Source organism: Falco peregrinus, chromosome 2 (assembly GCF_023634155.1).
Source record: "Falco peregrinus isolate bFalPer1 chromosome 2, bFalPer1.pri, whole genome shotgun sequence".
Taxonomy (NCBI): Eukaryota; Metazoa; Chordata; class Aves; order Falconiformes; family Falconidae; genus Falco; species Falco peregrinus.
The window spans coordinates 71,340,861-71,365,300 of record NC_073722.1 but is presented as its reverse complement, the minus strand read 5'-3'; the positions used below and the strand labels follow the sequence as shown (position 1 = coordinate 71,365,300).

The 24,440-nt window shown below is 49.9% G+C and overlaps 1 long non-coding RNA gene across 1 annotated transcript; it reads right to left on the bottom strand.

Annotated features, from left to right (window-relative positions):
- Window positions 1–1,426: 1,426 nt before the first annotated feature.
- On the bottom strand, window positions 1,427–9,223 carry LOC129783903 (uncharacterized). Its single transcript, XR_008745992.1, has 3 exons — window positions 9,012–9,223; window positions 4,688–6,161; window positions 1,427–2,575 (listed from the first exon to the last, which is right to left on the bottom strand). It is a non-coding gene; the product is annotated as an uncharacterized LOC129783903 (long non-coding RNA).
- Window positions 9,224–24,440: the final 15,217 nt, after the last annotated feature.

Genomic DNA, 24,440 nt, shown 5'->3' with positions numbered 1-24,440 from the left:
AGCTACAGCTGAGAAAGTGTGGTGGAAACAAGAGGCCGTCCTGCCCTCACACTCTACCAGAAATCTCACCTGTACCACGGCCGCCCCCAAACCACGGATATCCCTTTTCCAGCGGAGGCCTCCCCTATTCACAGCCGCTGAAGCATCTCCCAGCCACCTTCACATACAGAAATATGTGACCTGAGCACTTAGATTATAAAGACAGGCGTTCAGACTTCCTAATAAAACAATTTGATGTTCATTGTATTTTGTCCTCAAGTCATTCAACCCAACCATGCTGCACAGGTACATGAGACGCGAGCTAAATGAAAAGAGGGACAGAGGCAACGCCTTTTGGCATCAGGGTCATCTGTTTGCGTGACTCAGCCAGGCCTGCACAAAGAGCTCTTGTGTGTAGGCTTGGCTCTGCAGTCACAGACATACTGGGGTAGGAAGAGGGGCACGCACACCCTGTCTGCAGAGATGCACACCAAGCCCTAGGCACTGGGGAAGAAAAGAAAAAAAAAAAAAGATAAAGAAAGACCCTGGACTTGCCACATGTGGCCTGCACAATGACTGCAGTCGTCTGCCTCACAGCAAGCTGGAATTTGCTTTCACAGCTCTCACGACTGGCAGAGAAGCAGCACACACTGTAGCATCCAATGCGGAGGGGGGAGACACGGGCGAGACAGGATGAGACCAAAACCAGCCTTCCAATGCACCGTGCAAACCTCGAGCCGTTGAAATACAGCCAACAAGGACAGAAATGCATCTGGCCCTTTTTCAGGCCCTGTGAGTGGACTGTGAAAGCGGAAGAACTGGGGCTTACCCATCTAAAAGATACCTCTGCCAATTAAATCTCACAAAAACAAGACAAGGTGACAAGTCAACCCTACTCCCATCTGTTTTCCAGACTCAGATGATTCGGTGCAGACAAGCTCACTCAAGGCATCTGGCCGTTTGCGGGGAAGGAGAGAAACCCTGGCAGCACAGCGTTAAAGAAGGAGGAGCTTAGCTCAGCGCAGAGCTCAGTGTTCTCTTTCCAAGGGCCCCTGCCTTCAAATCATGCCTACTATAGTCACAACTACCACCTCCATTCCCATCTCCCGCTGCAGGAGAGGAGTATGCCAAGACCCGGTGGCCTACCTCAGCTCGGCTTTCTCGTGCTGCTCACTCACTGCTGCACGTGCCCAGCTGTGCTAGAGCCCCCAGCGGAGCAGGCTGGTAAGGCTGAAGGAACGTGTGGCCGCACATTCAGGAAACAGAGTTTTTATGAATGGCTGGCCAAAGGCCAGTCACACAGAGTGGGCATTACTCAGGTCTGCCTGCCAACTCAGACCACAGAGGCAGAAACTCATTCGCACAAAGCCATGTAAATGGGGAACATTTTCCGAGATATGCAATTTCTGTACAGCTGCACAAGAGTAGGAGTCTGCGATCTGCAGTAAATGGGGACGGAGCTTCTAGCAGGACAGGAGCTGGCAGTGCTTTGCAACTTCCCTGGTGTCTTAGGTGTAAACACTACAAAGTCAGCTGGAAACCAGACAGCAGGGTTAAGTGACCACACACTGACAGGGCTGTGGTAATGACTTGTTGAACGGGCCACACTTGAACTTGACCACATGCTTTTGGGCTGTACTCATGACTGTCTTAATCCCATTCAAATCTCTGTCCTGAGTGTTTCCTACCAGCTGTCCCTCAGCACCATGCTGCAGCAGCTGAGCCTGAAAACCTTAATTACATCGCAGAGGCCTCACAGGATCACTACTGAACAGAACCAAAACTAAAGCAACCACATTAATGTAGTCTTTCAACAGCACGGTTGCATTCCCTCCATGAACTTTGAAGCTGACAGGTCATGGAACAAACGTGGTAAGAGCCAGAAGGGCAATAGTTTGCAAGGATAGTTACAATCAATTGCACCTTCTCACCCATTTCCCTTTCCAAAGCACCCGTGACTGTATTTGCTAGACGTCTGACAACAAAGCTCTCTCAAGGGCACTTCACCCATCCTAGTAATAAAGAGAAGAACAAGGTTATGTTCAACGTGTGACTCAAGATAAGCATTAAAGCTGTTTGTGTTACGTTATCCTTGATCCCACCTGCCTGCCTTATTAGAGGCCTGGATTCACTAGCACGAGAAGCTGAAGCAGATTCTTACAATCACGTCAGGGTGCAGCAGCGGCAGAGTAACTCTCAAGGCTGCTCTGTGAGGCAGCGACGTTTCTGTGTCCTCTGATAAAATTAGATGTCCCAGCTTCTGAACTATTGCTTGTCCCTACCCCAAAAAGCTGGGAGTCTCTAGTCTTTAGGATGTGTCTGCTGTTACTGAGAAGGTTCGGGTAGTAGCCTGACTTCAACAGTCACACATCCATGTCAACTATTGCTAAATGCTCCGTGAAGTCCTCAGCTTGCAAACTAAGCTTCTTCTGCAAGTACTTCTTTCTATCCTTCTCCCGAGACGTAATCTTATCACTGCAGAGCTGGCCCACTCGAGAAATACGTGAACTCTTTGGAGTGCACAGCGAACGCAGAAGTAAGCAGGAGTTATGCACTGGATCGTGATGACTGAATATGGCCAAGTTTTCAGAGCCTCCTGAAAAACAAAAACAAACACAGAGCGCTAAACTCAGCTACCTGTGCAGCCGTTCCAAACAATGTCATGAAGCAGTCAAGAAGTAGAATAAAATGCATTAGAATAACACTGACTATTACCAGCTCTGTAACTTACTCGCTGTAGTTAAGTAAAGGAACACTTCAATTCTATCTGAGAACGACAGGAAGCCAGAAGAAACGCACTAACAGTGTCCTCGCAAGAAAGTCAGTCATGTCGCACACCTGGATTCTACAATTCACACCAGGGTAACCGACTTCCCCAGCGCACACCCACTCTCCTTCTACAAGAGAAGACAAGAAAAAATATCTAACAGGTGTTCCCTGCAACAAAGTAAGATGAGATTAAAAATACTGAATCACTCAAATGTCCCCCAATACGCATTGCTGGCCCCCTGACTTCTCAACCAGCTGACCACTGCTGCAGAGGTAGGACGTACTACCTGGCGAGTCCGCGACCTTCTTCACAGAGGCAGCCACAGACACTCGGGCATTAAACAAAGACACAGGACACAGCATGTGAAGTACGTGGCGGCACGTATATCAGGACCCAAGCAAAATACAGCACAAGGCCAAGACCGCTCAGCATGCTTTTTCCCAGGCGTGTCGGTCCATGGCCAGCCTACCAGCCTCCGCTTTCATGCTGCAAAAAGACGCTGGTGAGACAGGAGGACTGCCTCCCTGCTCTCTCAGGAGGAGTTGCAGCACCATGGCAAGCGCTGGAGGGGTCACAAATCGCACAAGCACGCTTGCTTTTACAAGCTGTTCTCTCAGAACCTCTCACAAACGTCCAAAGCCAAAGGTTTCAGCGTCTCGCATTTGACCTGACGCTGGGGCAATTTTCATGTGCTGCAACTAATTTGGCTGTTTTCAACAGTAACTTCACACTGGACTCACTGCAAGAATGGGCCCTTTGGGGCTTCTTGAACACGTCGCTTCACATAGCCGCAACCGGCTGCCTGAAAGCAAATCACCACTTTACTCTCTTAGGATCGTGTCTACAGCTGGTGAATACACTGATGAACAGCCAGGCACCTGAAGCATTTAGAAAAGGGTCAGTGCGCACATCGGTGTGAGTCCAGGCCCGCCAAGAACAGCCTCTTCTAGGTGGCTGCAGAACTGTAGGACGCTGAAAGGCTGAGAACGGCGGCAGCAGCAGCCAGAGGGCTGAGCCCATCGAAACCCCAGTCTACTCTCGCTTGCTGTTCTATCTCGCCAGTTAACACATCCCGAGGACAGCATCCGGGAGAGACGACGCATGACCACAGGCATGAACTTCAGCCTAGTATCACCTGACGAGCTTAGCACAAAGAGAGAGCAAAGGGAAACAGCAGCAATGCCCCAACTCCTGGCTAAGGCGCCAGCGAGAGGACAGGAAGAGCGGGCGACTGAGACAAGCAATGTGTACAAAGAGGCCGCACAGCCGGTCCCCAAGCTGCTGTGATGCTGCCGAGCTGGAAGGCTCCCGGTGCTAAGAGCAACATACCGCAGAGCACCTTTTCCTTCTCTTTCTCCACAGGCAGGTAAGCTTCAGATTTGCAACAGCTTGATCTGAAAATACGTGCATGCGCACGGCGCGGGTGCGTTGGCCTCATTTCACTGGCAACGATGCAGGACAGGCTGCGTAATGCCGTAAGAGGCTTTCGGACCCACTCAGAAAGTCTCCAAAGTCCCCAGTTTGTCTGTGCCACCTGCTCGTGCACTCTCAAGCCTGAGGAGATGAGGCACGTGTACGAAACCATCTTAAGGAAACCTTAGAGAGGCTGAGGAGCCTTAGATCAGGTTTAATAGGTGCTATGTGCATTAACGCGCAGAACCTCAGCTGTAACGATGTAGCTCCTTGTAATTGCATTGCTTGGCACGTTTACATCAGAGAATCAGTGTAATAGACGGTGGGCATACTCACGCTGCACTTCTTGTTACAGAAATAAGAGCAGCAATGCTCTCATGAAAAAGCTGATCTCGTTTCGGGAACAAAAGCAATCACATTTCTGTAAAGCCTAACAAAAAAGCCCACATTACTTGAGCCACTAGCCACCCTTCTAACAGAACAGGCTTTTCTACGGCTATTCAAAAAGAACAGACAGAAACGCACCGACTGTAGAAAGCCACAACCTGTTGGTTGCCAACCCTTTACAGGCCTGTGGGGATCCCACTTCTACTCTCCGTTTGAAAGCAGTAACAACAGAGGGAGGAATGAAAATGGATACAAGCCAAGCCATGCCTGGGTCAGCCCCCTGATTCCAGCTCAGCTCAGAACAACAGTTACGATGACGTCTTCTTACGCTCTTCAGCTGACCCGCGCGGAAGCTGTACTTGCTCAGAAGCTGCAGTTACCTGGCTAGTCCCTACAGGAGAAAGGGATGGGGCAGGCTCACAAGCCTGAAGCGAAGCCACGCTTCCACGGTCTCCGTTTCCGTCCTTTGCAAGAGCACTTCAGTCAGTTAGAAATGAGTGGAACCAGAACATCCAGCCAAAACTGAGACTATGCCTCTTTTTGTAAAGGAAAAATATTTGACAGAGAAAACAATGCACGCAGGATCATGTCATAAATCAGACCTACTGAAACTCAGTAAGTGACTTGAAAGAGAGAGCTCCTGTCTCCTGGTACTGTTCTGAGGCTCCGTGATCAATTTTGCTAGGAGGACCGAGAAGTAACCAAAAGCGATCGTGACGCCTCAACTCCATGCGCACCATGTGCCAACCAAGGCACGTGATTCGCGCTTGCGCAGACGTCCATCCTGCTCAAGCTGAAGTCTAAAGCATTGGCGTAACCCCACGCTCGTAGCTCATCTACCGACCCCAGCTATCTGCGCATGGTATACAAGTCAGCGTGGCTCAGCTGATGAAGGCAGTTTGGTTGCTGGTGATTGTCTGTTGAGGAGCTCAGGAAAATTAGAATTTCTGCTTGTTTGTGCCGAGTGTTCATGCACACTTGGCAACGGCACTAGCGGAACAGGTTGTGAGGTCACCATTCACCGCTTTCAAGAAAACTTAGGGCAGGAACAGAGAAGGCGGCATCCATTCAAATAGCATCTACTAATGCTCTTGGGTAACGTGCCCAACTTGGTATGTAGAAAAAGTCACATTTAAAAGAATTGTAAAAAAAAAAAAAAAAGGAATGCAATCGCTTCCTTGGGAAACAAAATAAATTCTACATTTGCCATTACTTTATTTTTTACAAAAATAAGCTATTAATACGGAAGCTTCAGGGTAAAAAACCCACATTTATCTTTGCCCTTCATGTCCAGGAACAGCTCTGGGCCAGCTACGGAACTATCGAGCATTGGGACAATCCGGTGTCACAAGGGCAGCAGATGGTCTTTGGAGCGGAACCACTTCACGTCCAAACTTCATCCCACGGACTACGTGTCCCATCTTTCCCATCGTCTCATTGTGAAGCCTAGTCGCTGTCCGAGTCATCGTCTCCATCTTCTTTTCCAGACAGAGCACGCTTGGACGAATCATCGGCCTCTCCCAACGCAACAGCCCCTTTCCGCTGTGGCAAGACACTGACGAGGCGTCCTTCCAGTCTTTCTTCTCCAGGTACGCCAGGATGATCTCAAACACTGCAACATCAAGAAAGACCACCAGCTCTTCAACAAGGAGGTGAAAGAACTGCTGATAGCACCACCTCCCACATCCATCCTTACAGAGCTTCTCATGCATTCGCTTGCAGCATCTTCAGGCTAAATCTGGTGAAGCACAAGCAGAAGCGCACAAGGCAAGTCTGCTACAGCCGCAGCCTAAAGCCAAGCACACTGTGAGCCCCCAGTTACTACCGCAGCGCTTTCCTGCAGCGGCTCCACTTTGAATTAATTGCCCTCGGGGACAGAGAGGAACGGCCCCCCACTACTGCAGCTCTCACCACTGCCCTTTATACAGGCACTAATGCTTTCCCACATTCGTTTGACAGGAATATTGCTGTGGATGCACCTTGACAAGGACTTGGTCCCCTCCCTAACATAAGCGCAGCCCAAAGTCTTCCTGAAACCTGCCGTCATTGTCTTCCTCTTATTTTTCCACCTGCGCTTGTGGCAAAAATCCTTATTAGTCTCCAACTCCATGACCCCTTCTTGCCGTTTCTAGGATGCTGACTCTAACAGCCATCTCCTCCTCCTCCTCCTCCTCCTCCTGTTTCAGCTCCTAAAACTTTCCCTAAGTGACAATAACCCCAGACAGCATTACATACAAACCTCACTGGCAGATTCTTGCCTAGAACAACCCCAGGCTATCCAAAAACCCACTCAACACAGACTGTGGCTCGGCAGCAGCAGGCAAGGCTGCAGGAGGCCCTCTGGCTGGCGAGTAAGCCAGACCTGGATGACAAATGTGGGACAGACGGGTGGCTCGTCTGGCTTGGGGCTACAGGAATAGTGCTGACACCACCGGAGAATGCTGACTTCAAAGAACGCCCGCAGCACAAGCAGCCTCAGTGCCGAGCGACAGCATACGAGAAAGGTTCAAAGGAGCCCTGGAGGGAAAAAAAGCCTGACAGAGAATTAGGCAGGCATTCAGAAACGGGGGAGCAGCATGGATCTCATACTCGCCGAGAGCCAAGTTACAGAAAACTGTCACATTTACTAGAGGCTTCCTGCACCCAGGCTGACGGGACAGCCAGCTGCTCCCTGGGACGCTGATACTGAAGAGCTGGCCATTTCACTAAGCAGGCTATTCACCTGAAATGTACTGTGAAGGCATGAGCTCTCCAAGGACTGTATCACTATCGCTGTTACTGCAGAAAGCACCTGTGGCAAAAATGCCGGCTGAAGAGACAAGAGGAGTGTAAGGAGCACGTTTCCTCTCCCTTGCCTTGGAACTTCCTTTATCTGCATAGTGAAAACGGAACTGATGGAAACACAGTGGCTTCCACAGGAGAACAGAGGCTCCTTGGATGGGCTGCGATAGCAGCAACAGTCTTGTGCAAGGACACAAGGCGGCAGTGGGAACAGCCGGCAGCCTCCACTGCAGGCTGGAATGAAGCAACACCGTCTTGTAGCGTACGTTACAAAGCATTAGCCTTGGCATACAAACCTGAACAGAAGGAAACACACTCTCCCAGCTACACCTGCAGCTGTGCTTTGCAACACAGTGTTTTACATGGATCTCAGATCATCCAAGCTTGATAGTTCCAGGTCGAGTCAAGGAAAAAAGAAAAGTCTCCTCTTACACCGTGTCAGTTTCCTGGCATCAAGTATTTCACACATACCCGTCTCCCTCATGCCTTTTTAACATGGCAATGCAGGCACCGAACTGCCCGTGGAAATGCATGGAGAGTCAATCCCAAGAGAGGAGGATTCTAAGTAAATAAGCAAAAAGCAACAAGCAAGTTGCCCTGTTACTGACGCCACCAGTCTCCCACCACCAGACGGCCGGTTTCATTAAGGCGCTTCAAAGCCTGACAAGGCCGCTTGGAAGGACTTTCTCCTTCTACAGGACTTCCCAAATTCACACCTGTCACAAGAAGCTCCCCAGGGACAGGGCACGCCCTGCAGTCTCCTCTGCTGAGCCCCGTACCGTCCTCGGCTTGCTTCCACTGCTGCACCGAGGCCAGAGTTACCAAATCAAAAGAGAAAGGGCGAGCAATGGTGCAGTTACACTAAGCAGCGCGGTGGATGTACTCACAGCAAAACACAAAAACCTCGGTGCAAATGTCCTTCTCCTCACCTACACAAAATTTAGAACAGGAGACTGGAGAGGCAGCTTGATTCTCTCCACCTTACTCATGCCTTACTGCCCTGAAAGCTGTCTTTTAGGCTCAGCTTGTAAGCTATCAGGGTTACAATATACAACAGCCTTTGGGACAGCTAGTAAAGGCACCTCTGCTTTTGGTGGTGGGGGGGTTGTGTTTCTTTCCTGCCCAGAAACCTTAAGCAAAACACTGCTCTAGTATAATCCTTGCCTTACGAAGCGTCTCCGCGTTAAGAGCCTTTCAGCCGTGATCTGAAAATGTTTGAGAAGGGCAAGGGAAGACAAGCTCACGCAAAATGAAAGCTCGCCAAATAAAGTGCTGTGTTACTTTGCATATATGGCACACTGTGACATACAGCCAAAAGGACCATAAATAGAATCTGGGCATGCAGCTGCGGAACTAGGAAGCATCAGCCACAGCCTCTTTTAAAGGCAAGTTTCTGCTTAAGTACAAAGTTACGCACATCACAGGAACCAGGTAGTTTTTCAGAGGAAGAGCAAAGGATAAACAAATGTTGTTTGCTTCTTTAGACCTGGCAAATCCTGTGTCCAAGTTGAGCAAAAAAGACCCTTTCCAGCTGTGCCAACACTCCATACCATAACGACTAGATCAAGTCAAAACCACATCAACAGAGTAACATCAAATAAGGTGCAAGGAGGGACAAATAGAAAAAAAAAAAAGAAAGGAAAAAAAAAGGCCCTGTAAGGAAACAGACCCCACAGTTTACCTTGTGGTGATTGTGACCCAGCAGTCCTCCAGTCCCATAGGCTTTCTTCTCACCCAGCTCACTGAGAACATCTGGGGAATCTGAAGACAGACAGATGTAGGTCTTCTTTCTTTAGTAGCTCACCGTAGCGCTCTGTTCTCATTTGCAGAGCCTCAAAAAAAGGGAGTGAAAAGACCGACATGTGCGGCGAATGAAGAGACGGGACGCAGCTTGATGCAAGCAAGTTGTCAGTTTATTAGTGATTGTCTTACAATTATATACGTTTCTACCTTCTACATATTACACACTGATTGCTTAAATCTTAAGCGTAAAAAACACTGATTGGTTGATATTTAAGGCACACCGTTAAAACAATAGGAACTTACTAGTTTACCTTGACATAGCAACAATTTCTATTCCAAAATTAGGGGGTTTCCTTATGGGCGGCTTTCTTGATTAACAAAGGTACATATCGGCGCTCTCCGTTCCCTTATCTGGCTACTCGTTTCTCTGTCCGTCTGGTTGCCTCCTCAACTGTAACGGCTCAGGGGTCTGCAGTTAGCTTGTTCCTTTGTTCCCAGGGCTTGTGCCCTACAAGTTCTAACGAGTCTCTATTCATCAGGCTATCAGTACTTGGACTCTTGTCCTTGAGGCCTTCTCCTACAGACATGCCCATTTTGAATCTTGCCACCACTGACTTCGCGCACCAAGGAGACGCTCAGCTGCAAAGCAGTCAGGTTGCCGATAACCCAAGCCCTCCCAGCACACTGGGAGCCAGTCTTGTGATGTGCTCCTGCAGGTGCACTGCTCTGGCCTTTTAGCCAAGCCTCTCAGCTCAGAGTCCCGCCCTTAATCAGCCAAAGCGCTAGAATGAAAACAAACCACCCACCTGCAGAAACCTGGCTCTTTGCAGGGCTTCTGCCTCCCCGATTCCCTTGTCACACTCTTCCCCACCCTTGTCGCATCCCACCCACGGCGGAGCCCTGGCTGGAAGCTCTCCCCTCTTCCCACCTCCCTGGGAGCCTGCCCTCCAAACCCACTGCTCCCAGTGGCACTGCAGCTGCAAAGAGAACAGGGGACAGTGGCTCTTGAAGTCTCAGCGGCAGGGACACAGTGAGAATCTGAAGGCTTTGCTGAATCCCTTTGCTGACGCTCACAAGAGCCCAGCGGAGACAGTAAATTATGCCATTGTGCAAGCTACTTAAGAACCATACTCTGTCTGCCTGTGGCTGTACCTGCTCCCGATTCCTTGGCTTTACAGTCCAGCTCCTCGGTAACCTGTGGGAATGGCTTTCAGTGAACAGTGAAACAAGGACAATGTGCCGACCGTGCTGATGGGAAAACACAATTCAGTAGGTCAGCAAGACGTGCTGCGAGAGGATGCGCCTCTCTTACCACGTGCAACACCCTGCTCGACTTGTGATCGCCCGAGCCGCTGGCTCCATCAACACCCACAGGCGCAGGCCCCGTTGCTGCCCACGTTCTTGCCCTCTCCTGGCACAACATCCTGCTGCGAGGAACTGGGTGCAGGTCAGCACTACGTGCCTTTGCTGTGGATTTCAAGCCTCAGGTCTTTTCATACGGTGCTCAGCGTTCCCAAATGAAGGTTTTCCCTTCAGAAACAAGCAAAACAGAGATAAAATGCTGCATATAGCCTAGAGAGGCATCCCTACTCAAGGCGAGAGCTGTGCCAGCTGGTGCTGCACGGCAGAGCTCAACGGGCCCTGGGCCGTCCAAGATTAACAGAGTCAGAGAATTACCTCACAGTCACATCTGCACACCGCCTACAGAAGTCAGCCTCTTCCAGGCTTGGCCTGAGTCAGACCGTGGCCAGCACTGCCAGGTGGGCACGTTGTTCAAACTAGCCCTTGGCTGTCGGGCTCTTATCTGTCTCCCGGAACGCACTGTGAGCCAGGACCAGAGCCGCCCGTCACCGCCACCACTGGTGGTCATCACTTGAGCATTGTGATGCAACACAGGTTAGAATGCGGGGGGGGGGGGGGGGGGACGACTGGCGACAGGGGGAGCACATCACCACCCTCCACCCCAAGATGACAGTCAGTTCCTCTTACCCTCACAGAGTGGTGGCATGCTCACCTCTTGCCTCTGTGCCATAACTAGGATACTGGTCATTTACACGCTTACAGGTCCACAGTAAGTAGATAGTCGAGCAGAGCTATTTGTGATGTGCTCATTTGTGTGGTTTGGGTGGCTGAAGCTGGGGTTTTTGTTTTATGATGTACCAAAATGTTGGGGTTTAATCCCAGCCGGCAACCAAGCACCACACAGCTGCTTGTTGACTGCCCACCACCCAGAGGGGTGGGGAGGAGAATTGGAAAGGAATGTTCAAAGTCGAGGGTCGAGATAAGAACAATTTAATAATTTAATCAGCAATGTAAGTAAAATTGACTAGATACCACCAAGATTGAATTCTTTTTCAAATGTAGTTGCATTATCCCAAATTAACTTTTGAATTTCAGTGGGGAAGGTGCCCTCTGCACCTTCACTTCTAATTGCTGCTACCACAGATTGACCCACAGCTGAGCTTGGATATAAATAAGAGTTAGAGAAACAGGATTTTATTTCTCCCAGGGGGTTTCCCCTGCTCACGGACCACCCCCCCCACCCCCACCTCCAAGCTGTGACCCACCACTATACTGTGGAATGCGGTTGCCACGGCAAGTGTTTGATGACCTCGTGACTAGATCACAATAGAACACATTAGCTCACACCCCATGTAACATTTGCCAGGTGCCTTAAAAAAAACGTCTTGGGATGTTCCCAGTCTTAGACATTACAGTACCGAGTGTGCCAGGCAAGTGCCAGAGGCAAAGACGACTGGGAACATTAGGGACTGCTACTACCGGAAAGGGATACAAACCCCACAGGATAACGGTAATAACAGCTACTAGTCTGTTATTCAACCTCGCAAACCAAACTCTACAACAGATAGCAACTAGAAAGAGATATAAAGAGGGGGGCTGCCTCCCTGCGCACACAACCCTTAGGAAAGGCAGAAACCAAGAAGGCCTGGACGTCTCCTTTGCTGTTCTCACTTGTTCTCCACTTCACCCCCAGCGTTTGGCCTCAGCCCACCGGCGGAAGAGCCAGCCTGCCCTGAACAAAGACGCTGCACACGAGGGCCAGCAAGTTCACGCAACAAAGACCGATTCTGAGTCAACGTGTGAACCTCACTTGAGCCACGACATGGGGAAGAACAACTGGCGTGACTCGCAGCTTAGCTGCTCAGGCGAAAACTACTACCATCACTCCAGGAACATCCCCCATCCTCGGATGGTCCGCCACATACCAGGTAAGACTTGCTGAGAGACCACACAGAGAGCCAGGACAACTGCCCTGGCACGCACAGAGAGAAATGTGAGCGTAACCACCATTTTGTTCCAAAATACCCACTGCTGCCGTTTCCCATTTCTAAGAAGAGCATTTCCACAGGGAAAGCTGCTGCCTTCATTTCAATCGACTGAGCAGCCTTACCTGTCCTCAGCAAGCAATAACCTCAGCTTAGCCGCACTAAACTCTTTACAAGGTGCAACTACTACTCTTGCACCAAGACAACAAGTAACTGTTTCGGCTGTCACTGCTTTCGGCTTAGTATGTGAACAGAATCAAGGTGCTGAAAATCCTCCACCAGCTACTTCGCAGCACTGTTGCTTTGCCATGTGAAACCCAGTTGGACTGGTATTCCACCAGAAAAACAGTGGATCCTTAAGAAATCCCTTTGAGCCTGGCTAAGAAAGGAGGGTTCCAATCCTTCATTAAATGCCGCGGCTCTCATTGAAAACCACAAGCCTGTTCTGAAGACACATGAACAATCGACACTTTTCTTCTTATTGGCACCGCTCAGGGAGTGGGCTTCACCCCACCTGCCCACTCTCCAGGTCGTACCTGGAGCACCATTACTGTTGAGGTAGCGGCTGGTCACACCGTCCTCCCTAACAGGCTGCTTACGGCCCTCTGCCACCTACCCAAGTATGCCAGGTTTACCCAGGGTTTACACACCGTTCCATCAGCCCTGTATCAGGGCCTACAAACTTCAGGTCCGATACCTCCCTTTTCCATCCTTCCAGCACAGACTCTCCTTGGAGATCACCTGCCAAGTTAACTGCGCGTGTTTATTGTAGGAAAGACTGTATCCTTTGGTTTCTTGCACAGGATTAAACAACACTCTGGTCTGTGCTGTAAGCAGCAGCCTGCCAAGAGGACACCCAGAAGGACGTGCCGATGTTCCCGAAAGGCTTGGGAAGAACTCTACTGTGCCTGGAAAGGTAATGGGAAGGAAAAGACTGGCTCTTTACTGCGGCACATTCTCCCTCACTTCTCAACACTGTAACCTGAATTGATGGTCTCCGATTGCTAAGGAGGACAGCGCAAAACAAAAAAGAGGGATGTCAGCATCCCACATGTAGAATATGAGAGCTTGGAAGGGAAATGGTGTCAAGCAGTACGACAGCTAAACCATAACCGTATCGTGTTCAGATATTTAACGCTACTCTGCTTTGGTAGTGCCGGGGAGAAAACATCATGCTATACAACAAGCAAGCCCAGGAGAAAGCCTCCTCCCCTCACACACAACGCTTCTTTAGATTACTTACTGCCAGCAGTTCTACTTGGGCTGACACCGTTCTCTAGAAGCAACACACTGAGGTTCAGATCCAACTTTGCAGCTGTGCTCATAAATTCCAGTAAAGGATTCCTGCTGCCATAACTCTTTAGCCCCAAGCTGCAGGCTTAATGGCTTCCTCACCTGACTTCCACCAGTAGTTACCCGGCATCACTCTCATTCTCCTCCAGCGTTACGCATTTGCCGTAGATATGTACTGCAATCTCGGCAATGTGTAGTAGAAGCTGTAACAGTTAACCTAATGCAGTTAACCTACAGGTGTTCCTGTCCAAGCGAGCGACAGTTTCAGATGTGTTTTCTGCTGCACTCCCTTGCTGGGGACTAGTGTTAGCCCTACGTTTCACACTGCCTTTAAGCGCTGCAGAAATGGAGTCAAGCCACTCCTTTACACGTTGCTTTCTCTTTTGGAAAAGCTTCTGCAGAAACAATTCCAAGCCTCTGCACAACCTGCACACAGAGTGGGACTCCAGGACACGCCTCTCACCCAGCGTTCCTCCCCATCCGTCAGCTCGCGCGACCGTGCTCGCGTCCAGGGGAGTTCTGACCTCTGCGATGTGGATCGGGAAATTAAGGTAAATCAGGAGTGCTACAGTAGATGGCTTCTTTGTTCAGTTTCAACGCCAACTAACTCTTGGCAAATGCTTTTCTTAAGGCAACAAAATACACACCCAAAAGAGCTACTCCTTTTAAAAGAGAAAAAAGCACCTTAATATTTTTATAGCACTCTAGTGAAAAAAACAGGGATCACCTGTGGGGAAAGGAAAGCGTGTCAAGGCAAAATGCCAGAAGTACTGGCAGAATCGGATGCCTTAATAATACTCATCCTTTCACCTTCCACTGAAGTCAACAGGCTGAGCTGAACGAGGGAACCCTACGGTATCCAAACCTCACAGATCACACAACTTTGGCAACTAACACTACTGCCCTTCACCCGACTCCATCCATGTTTCCTTTCTCCTTCTAGATAGGTCATCATCTTGTAGCACCAGCAGTAGTACCTCTCCATAGGCATCCTAGGCATCAGGAGCCAGCAGCTACCTGAACCCTTTCTTAGAGCTTCTGCTATCAGACGCCTTCTCTTGACAATGTTCAACAGCATCGCAGACTCTACGTTACCCAAACATTACCTGTAACGACAAAGAGACACACACGACACACGTGCCCCTCTTTTTGCCCTCCAAGCATAAAAAACATCTGCCCGTGCTTCTTCCATTTTCTCCTTTTCTCCAGCTCTTACGGACACTAGTCCCACTCCTGGTGAGGACACAAAGACAGAGAGCGTGCCCCATGCCTCTGCAAAAGGCCTTAAAAGCACAACGAGAAACTCTAAATCTGATTTATTGTTGACCTCAGAGACACAGTTTTTATCTTCCTCTTGTGCCCAAGATGGCTTGCAAAACCCACAAAACCAACAACAAGTTACATGAGTAGCAGTCACCCGCAGGTGCAATGTCCTGAAATTGTTGTGCCTCAAGGCCACAAGCTCGTGGACTGCTATGCTATGGCATGCTGCAATGATAATCAACGTTTGGGGTGTCATTTTATCTACAATATAAAAATGACAGTGCCGGCTGGTAGCACCATTCTGGTGCACCATACTGGGTAAAACCCAAACATCCTTGGTTGTCATTTAATTTTACCAATCTCAATATTAGGCATGTCGTAAGTTGCTATTTGGGTAGAATAACACCCCTAAAATCCCCCAAACATATTGTACCAGGAATTATTGTATATCATACAAAGAGGTTGCTAAATAACTAGTGAGATTCTAGACTTCTCTTTCACAAGACAGTTTCAATTCCCAAAGAAAATCCATGAAAGTTTTTAGTGAAGAAGAGAACCCTCTCACATGAAAACTTCAGTTAGCTATCCCAGGGGGGCGAGCTTGCTGTGCACCCTCCTCGCTGCCCTAAGGATCTTTAGCTCCACCACTGCATGGTCCTTGACCTGTGCAGATGACCACAGAACAATGCCCAGTTGCTGGCTTGTGTGTACCTCAAGTCTCTCACCTTTGGCCAGCGCAATGTCTCCCCCTGAAAGAGGTGCCCTCCCACCCAAACGGCCACCCTGCAAAGCCTCCTGTTTGCCCGCCCCGGTCGCAGCGCTCCCCAGGGCTGAATGTTGTGGGAGTGAGGAGCAGCTTCCAGGACCCCTGGCCCTGCCCACACCTCTTCAGCTGCTCTCGTGGGAGCTGCTGGCTCCTGGAAGGTCTCTGCCCTCCCAGGGGGTTTCGCTGGCTCACGGGCCACTCCCCCCGTACGCTAAGATCCATCACTCCACTGGGGATGCGCTTGCACCCAAGCCAGGTGCCTCAGCGAGTATTTGTTGAACTAGAGCCTGGATCATCACAGAAGAGATCAGATTAGCTCATCCCCCACATGTGACATTTGCCAGGTGCCTTCAACAAACCAACTGTCTTGGGATGTTCCCAGTCTTAGACGTTACAGTACCGAGTGTGCCAGGCAAGTGCCAGAGGCAAAGACGACTGGGAACATTAGGGACTGCTACTACCGGAAAGGGAAAAAAAACCCCACAGGATAACGGTAATAACAGCTACTAGTCTGTTATTCAACCTCGCAATCCAAACTCTACAACAGATAGCAACTATTAAGAGACAGGGGGCTGCCTCCCTGCGCGCACAACCCTTAGGAAAGGCAGAAACCAAGAAGGCCTGGACGTCTCCTTTGCTGTTCTCACTTGTTCTCCACTTCACCCCCAGCGTTTGGCCTCAGCCCACCGGCGGAAGAGCCAGCCTGCCCTGAACAAAGACGCTGCACACGAGGGCCAGCAAGTTCACGCAACAAAGACCGATTCTGAGTCAACGTGTGAACCTCACTTGAGCCACGACATGGGGAAGAACAACTGGCGTGACTCGCAGCTTAGCTGCTCAGGCGAAAACTACTACCATCACTCCAGGAACATCCCCCATCCTCGGATGGTCCGCCACATACCAGGTAAGACTTGCTGAGAGACCACACAGAGAGCCAGGACAACTGCCCTGGCACGCACAGAGAGAAATGTGAGCGTAACCACCATTTTGTTCCAAAATACCCACTGCTGCCGTTTCCCATTTCTAAGAGGAGCATTTCCACAGAGAAAGCTGCTGCCTTCATTTCAATCGACTGAGCAGCCTTACCTGTCCTCAGCAAGCAATAACCTCAGCTTAGCCGCACTAAACTCTTTACAAGGTGCAACTACTACTCTTGCACCAAGACAACAAGTAACTGTTTCGGCTGTCACTGCTTTCGGCTTAGTATGTGAACAGAATCAAGGTGCTGAAAATCCTCCACCAGCTACTTCGCAGCACTGCTGCTTTGCCATGTGAAACCCAGTTGGACTGGTATTCCACCAGAAAAACAGCGGCTCCTTAAGAAATCCCTTTGAGCCTGGCTAAGAAAGGAGGGTTCCAATCCTTCATTAAATGCCGCGGCTCTCATTGAAAACCACAAGCCTCTTCTGAAGACACATGAACAATCGACACTTTTCTCCTGATTGGAACCACTCAGGGAGTGGGCTTCACCCCACCTGCCCACTCTCCAGGTCATACCTGGAGCACCATTACTGTTGAGGTAGTGGCTGGTCACACCGTCCTCCCTAACAGGCTGCTTACGGCCCTCTGCCACCTACCCAAGTATGCCAGGTTTACCCAGGGTTTACACACCGTTCCATCAGCCCTGTATCAGGGCCTACAAACTTCAGGTCCGATACCTCCCTTTTCCATCCTTCCAGCACAGACTCTCCTTGGAGATCACCTGCCAAGTTAACTGCGCGTGTTTATTGTAGGAAAGACTGTATCCTTTGGTTTCTTGCACAGGATTAAACAACACTCTGGTCTGTGCTGTAAGCAGCAGCCTGCCAAGAGGACACCCAGAAGGACGTGCCGATGTTCCCGAAAGGCTTGGGAAGAACTCTACTGTGCCTGGAAAGGTAATGGGGAAAAAAAAAAGGAAAAAAAAAAGACATGGCTCTTTGTTGCAGCACACTCTCCCTCACTTCTCAACAATTTGATGGTCTCCGATTGCTAAGGAGGACAGCACAGAACCAAAAAGAGGGATGTGAGCATCCCACGTGTAGAACATGAGAGCTTGGAAGGGAGACGGTGTCAACAGTACGACAGCTAATCTATAACTCTATTTTGTTCAGATATTTACCGCTACTCTGCTTTGGTAGTACTGGGGAAAAAACATCGCACTATACAACAAGCAAGCCCAGGAGAAAGCCTCCTCCCCTCACACACAAAGCTTCTTTAGATTACTTACTGCCAGCAGTTCTACTTGGGCTGACACCGTTCTCTAGAAGCAACACACTGAGGTTCAGATCCAACTTTGCAGCTGTGCTCATAAATTCCAGTAAAGGATTCCTGCTGCCATAACTCTTTAGCCCCAAGCTGCAGGCTTAATGGCTTCCTCACCTGACTTCCACCAGTAGTTACCCGGCATCACTCTCATTCTCCTCCAGCGTTACGCATTTGCCGTAGATATGTACTGCAATCTCGGCAATGTGTAGTAGAAGCTGTAACAGTTAACCTAAAGCAGTTAACCTACAGGTGTTCCTGTCCAAGCGAGCGACAGTTTCAGATGTGTTTTCTGCTGCACTCCCTTGCTGGGGACTAGTGTTAGCCCTACGTTTCACACTGCCTTTAAGCGCTGCAGAAATGGAGTCAAGCCACTCCTTTACACGTTGCTTTCTCTTTTGGAAAGCTTCTGCAGAAACGATACCAAGCCTCTCCACAACCTGCACACAGAGTGGGACTCCAGGACACGCCTCTCACCCAGCGTTCCTCCCCATCCGTCAGCTCGCGCGACCGTGCTCGCGTCCAGGGGAGTTCTGACCTCTGCGATGTGGATCGGGAGATTAAGGTAAATCAGGAGTGCTACAGTAGATGGCTTCTTTGTTCAGTTTCAACGCCAACTAACTCTTGGCAAATGCTTTTCTTAAGGCAACAAAATACACACCCAAAAGAGCTACTCCTTTTAAAAGAGAAAAAAGCACCTTAATATTTTTATAGCACTCTAGTGAAAAAAACAGGGATCACCTGTGGGGAAAGGAAAGCGTGTCAAGGCAAAATGCCAGAAGTACTGGCAGAATCGGATGCCTTAATAATACTCATCCTTTCACCTTCCACTGAAGTCAACAGGCTGAGCTGAACGAGGGAACCCTACGGTATCCAGACCTCACAGATCACACAACTTTGGCAACTAACACTACTGCCCTTCACCCGACTCCATCCAAGTTTCCTTTCTCCTTCTAGATAGGTCATCATCTTGTAGCACCAGCAGTAGTACCTCTCCATAGGCATCCTAGGCATCAGGAGCCAGCAGCTACCTGAACCCTTTCTTAGAGCTTCTGCTATCAGACGCCTTCTCTTGACAATGTTCAACAGCATCGCAGACTCTACGTTACCCAAACATTACCTGTAACGACAAAGAGACACACACGACACACGTGCCCCTCTTTTTGCCCTCCAAGCATAAAAAATATCTGCCCGTGCTTCTTCCATTTTCTCCTTTTCTCCAGCTCTTACGGACACTAGTCCCACTCCTGGTGAGGACACAAAGACAGAGAGCGTGCCCCATGCCTCTGCAAAAGGCCTTAAAAGCACAACGAGAAACTCTAAATCTGATTTATTGTTGACCTCAGAGACACAGTTTTTATCTTCCTCTTGTGCCCAAGATGGCTTGCAAAACCCACAAAACCAACAACAAGTTACATGAGTAGCAGTCACCCGCAGGTGCAATGTCCTGAAATTGTTGTGCCTCAAGGCCACAAGCTCGTGGACTGCTATGCTATGGCATGCTGCAATGATAATCAACGTTTGGGGTGTCATTTTATCTACAATATAAAAATGACAGTGCCGGCTGGTAGCACCATTCTGGTGCACCATACTGGGTAAAACCCAAACATCCTTGGTTGTCATTTAATTTTACCAATCTCAATATTAGGCATGTCGTAAGTTGCTATTTGGGTAGAATAACACCCCTAAAATCCCCCAAACATATTGTACCAGGAATTATTGTATATCATACAAAGAGGTTGCTAAATAACTAGTGAGATTCTAGACTTCTCTTTCACAAGACAGTTTCAATTCCCAAAGAAAATCCATGAAAGTTTTTAGTGAAGAAGAGAACCCTCTCACATGAAAACTTCAGTTAGCTATCCCAGGGGGGCGAGCTTGCTGTGCACCCTCCTCGCTGCCCTAAGGATCTTTAGCTCCACCACTGCATGGTCCTTGACCTGTGCAGATGACCACAGAACAATGCCCAGTTGCTGGCTTGTGTGTACCTCAAGTCTCTCACCTTTGGCCAGCGCAATGTCTCCCCCTGAAAGAGGTGCCCTCCCACCCAAACGGCCACCCTGCAAAGCCTCCTGTTTGCCCGCCCCGGTCGCAGCGCTCCCCAGGGCTGAATGTTGTGGGAGTGAGGAGCAGCTTCCAGGACCCCTGGCCCTGCCCACACCTCTTCAGCTGCTCTCGTGGGAGCTGCTGGCTCCTGGAAGGTCTCTGCCCTCCCAGGGGGTTTCGCTGGCTCACGGGCCACTCCCCCCCGTACGCTAAGATCCATCACTCCACTGGGGATGCGCTTGCACCCAAGCCAGGTGCCTCAGCGAGTATTTGTTGAACTAGAGCCTGGATCATCACAGAAGAGATCAGATTAGCTCATCCCCCACGTGTGACATTTGCCAGGTGCCTTCAACAAACCAACTGTCTTGGGATGTTCCCAGTCTTAGACGTTACAGTACCGAGTGTGCCAGGCAAGTGCCAGAGGCAAAGACGACTGGGAACATTAGGGACTGCTACTACCGGAAAGGGAAAAAAAACCCCACAGGATAACGGTAATAACAGCTACTAGTCTGTTATTCAACCTCGCAATCCAAACTCTACAACAGATAGCAACTATTAAGAGACAGGGGGCTGCCTCCCTGCGCGCACAACCCTTAGGAAAGGCAGAAACCAAGAAGGCCTGGACGTCTCCTTTGCTGTTCTCACTTGTTCTCCACTTCACCCCCAGCGTTTGGCCTCAGCCCACCGGCGGAAGAGCCAGCCTGCCCTGAACAAAGACGCTGCACACGAGGGCCAGCAAGTTCACACAACAAAGACCGATTCTGAGTCAACGTGTGAACCTCACTTGAGCCACGACATGGGGAAGAACAACTGGCGTGACTCGCAGCTTAGCTGCTCAGGCGAAAACTACTACCATCACTCCAGGAACATCCCCCATCCTCGGATGGTCCGCCACATACCAGGTAAGACTTGCTGAGAGACCACACAGAGAGCCAGGACAACTGCCCTGGCACGCACAGAGAGAAATGTGAGCGTAACCACCATTTTGTTCCAAAATACCCACTGCTGCCGTTTCCCATTTCTAAGAGGAGCATTTCCACAGAGAAAGCTGCTGCCTTCATTTCAATCGACTGAGCAGCCTTACCTGTCCTCAGCAAGCAATAACCTCAGCTTAGCCGCACTAAACTCTTTACAAGGTGCAACTACTACTCTTGCACCAAGACAACAAGTAACTGTTTCGGCTGTCACTGCTTTCGGCTTAGTATGTGAACAGAATCAAGGTGCTGAAAATCCTCCACCAGCTACTTCGCAGCACTGCTGCTTTGCCGTGTGAAACCCAGTTGGACTGGTATTCCACCAGAAAAACAGCGGCTCGTTAAGAAATCCCTTTGAGCCTGGCTAAGAAAGGAGGGTTCCAATCCTTCATTAAATGCCACGGCTCTCATTGAAAACCACAAGCCTCTTCTGAAGACACACGGACAAACGACACTTTTCTCCTGATTGGCACCGCTCAGGGAGTGGGCTTCACCCCACCTGCCCACTCTCCAGGTCGTACCTGGAGCACCATTACTGTTGAGGTAGCGGCTGGTCACACCGTCCTCCCTAACAGGCTGCTTACGGCCCTCTGCCACCTACCCAAGTATGCCAGGTTTACCCAGGGTTTACACACCGTTCCATCAGCCCTGTATCAGGGCCTACAAACTTCAGGTCCGATACCTCCCTTTTCCATTCTTCCAGCATAGACTCTCCTTGGAGATCACCTGCCAAGTTAACCGCGCGTGTTTATTGTAGGAAAGACTGTATCCTTTGGTTTCTTGCACAGGATTAAACAACACTCTGGTCTGTGCTGTAAGCAGCAGCCTGCCAAGAGGACACCCAGAAGGACGTGCCGATGTTCCCGAAAGGCTTGGGAAGAACTCTACTGTGCCTGGAAAGGTAATGGGAAGGAAAAGACTTGGCTCTTTACTGCGGCACATTCTCCCTCACTTCTCAACACTGTAACCTGAATTGATGGCCTCCGATTGCTAAGGAGGACAGCGCAAAACAAAAAAGAGGGATGTCAGCATCCCACATGTAGAATATGAGAGCTTGGAAGGGAAATGGTGTCAAGCAGTACGACAGCTAAACCATAACCGTATCGTGTTCAGATATTTAACGCTACTCTGCTTTGGTAGTGCCGGGGAGAAAACATCATGCTATACAACAAGCAAGCCCAGGAGAAAGCCTCCTCCCCTCACACACAAAGCTTCTTTAGATTACTTACTGCCAGCAGTTCTACTTGGGCTGACACCGTTCTCTAGAAGCAACACACTGAGGTTCAGATCCAACTTTGCAGCTGTGCTCATAAATTCCAGTAAAGGATTCCTGCTGCCATAACTCTTTAGCCCCAAGCTGCAGGCTTAATGGCTTCCTCACCTGACTTCCACCAGTAGTTACCCGGCATCACTCTCATTCTCCTCCAGCGTTACGCATTTGCCGTAGATATGTACTGCAATCTCGGCAATGTGTAGTAGAAGCTGTAACAGTTAACCTAATGCAGTTAACCTACAGGTGTTCCTGTCCAAGCGAGCGACAGTTTCAGATGTGTTTTCTGCTGCACTCCCTTGCTGGGGACTAGTGTTAGCCCTACGTTTCACACTGCCTTTAAGCGCTGCAGAAATGGAGTCAAGCCACTCCTTTACACGTTGCTTTCTCTTTTGGAAAGCTTCTGCAGAAACGATTCCAAGCCTCTGCACAACCTGCACACAGAGTGGGACTCCAGGACACGCCTCTCACCCAGCGTTCCTCCCCATCCGTCAGCTCGCGTGACCGTGCTCGCGTCCAGGGGAGTTCTGACCTCGGTGACACAGATCAGGAAAAAAAGGTAAAGACACGAGGGCTACAGTACATGGATTCCTATCACGGTATGCGTTCTTAGTTCTCTTGAGGATGGTGTGGGACTTCAATGGCCAGATTTCCCACCGCCACCACCCCCGTGGGGAGCCTACTGGCTTTCGTATTTAGCATTTACTCCTTACCTGGAAGTTGCTATGGGCAATCACTGGTGGAACGACACAGCTGAAACTTGTTCTCTAAAAAGCAGCCTGTCAATCTGGCATGACACATGCAAGGGGCTTTCCGCGTAGTAAACACTCTTAGCGTTTCCTTGCGGTGTCTCTGAAGTGCCGGGTACACGGCGCTCATGCAACATCACCTTTTGCAGGCTGGCGTCCTTTGCTCACACTGTGGCAAACCTGATGGGACACCTTGGGCTAGGCCATAAAGCCCACACTCACACAGCTAGGGCTAAATGGAAACACATGCAAAAGCTGTCACGAATCAGCTTCTCTTCTTTCATGGTCACTATCCCGTACGTCTTCTAGGTGCTGGATAAAATCAGCCAACTTTTGGAGACAGACTCCCTTACCAAGATCCAAGAATGGTTTGCAAGGGCAAGTAAACAAGGTAACAAAGATACACACCTGCATCCCTTTCTGAGAAGCACGCGCTCTTGTACATTCACATCAAACCCTGAAATTCTCATCGACCTGAGCTGAGTGGCGTTGCCGAGGTGGAAGGAATTGGGACCAGCAAAGTGCGCTGGGCCCAGCTGTGGCTGCGCTGAGCAGTCAGGTGACAGCAGACAGAAAGCAGTCACTCACACCTCAGCGCTCTCCGGTTTGGTGCGGGGCAGAAAAACGCGCTCTCCCACTGGGGCTCTGGGCGGCTGGGGGCGGGCAGAAAGCAAACAAAATGTCTCTCTCGTGTCTTTAAGCCCTTTGAAAACGTGGTAAGGGAACTCCTGAATTCACCCCCAAACATCCAGATCAGCAGCAAGTGGGAATTTGAACAAAATTTCTGCTACCTTCACGTTTCAGAGAAAGACTTTGTGTTCAGTCTGGTGGATTGAGAACTGACTGAGAAAGACGTGCTGAAATCTGAGGAAGGTGCAGCAGAGAACATCAACAGCCCGACTCTGCTGAAGCCTCTCCCTCCACATCGGAGAAGCCTAGACGGGGAAATGACTCCGGCCACGTAAAACCTGCAGGGAGGTTGCCACAATGAGGGATAAGCTAAACCCCACAACCAGAAATTTTTGGGTTCTCCTCCTGTGAAAAAGGTAACTTTGTGATTGCAGTTGATCATGGCCAGCCTTCGACAAAAATGCTCCTAAGTACAAGCCACGCCAGGCAATTTGATACAAGTGTAGTTACACGTGTATCACATTTGATACAAGTTTGAGACAAGTACCAAGTTTTAGCAGCACTGGAAACCCCTTGGAGAGCAACCTCCTTTTACATTGCGGTGCACGGTTTATACCTACAAAGACCATCAGGGCACTGGACTATCTCCCTTACGAGGACAGGCTGACAGAGCTGGGCCTGTGTAGCCTGGGGAAGAGTGAGAGGGCATCTCCTCAGTGCACATAAATATCTTTAGGGCAAGTGTCAAGAGGATGGGGCCAGGCTCTTTTCAGTGGTGCCCAGCGTCAGGACAAGGGGCGACGGGCGCCAACTGAAACACAGGAAATTCCATCCGAGTGTGAGGG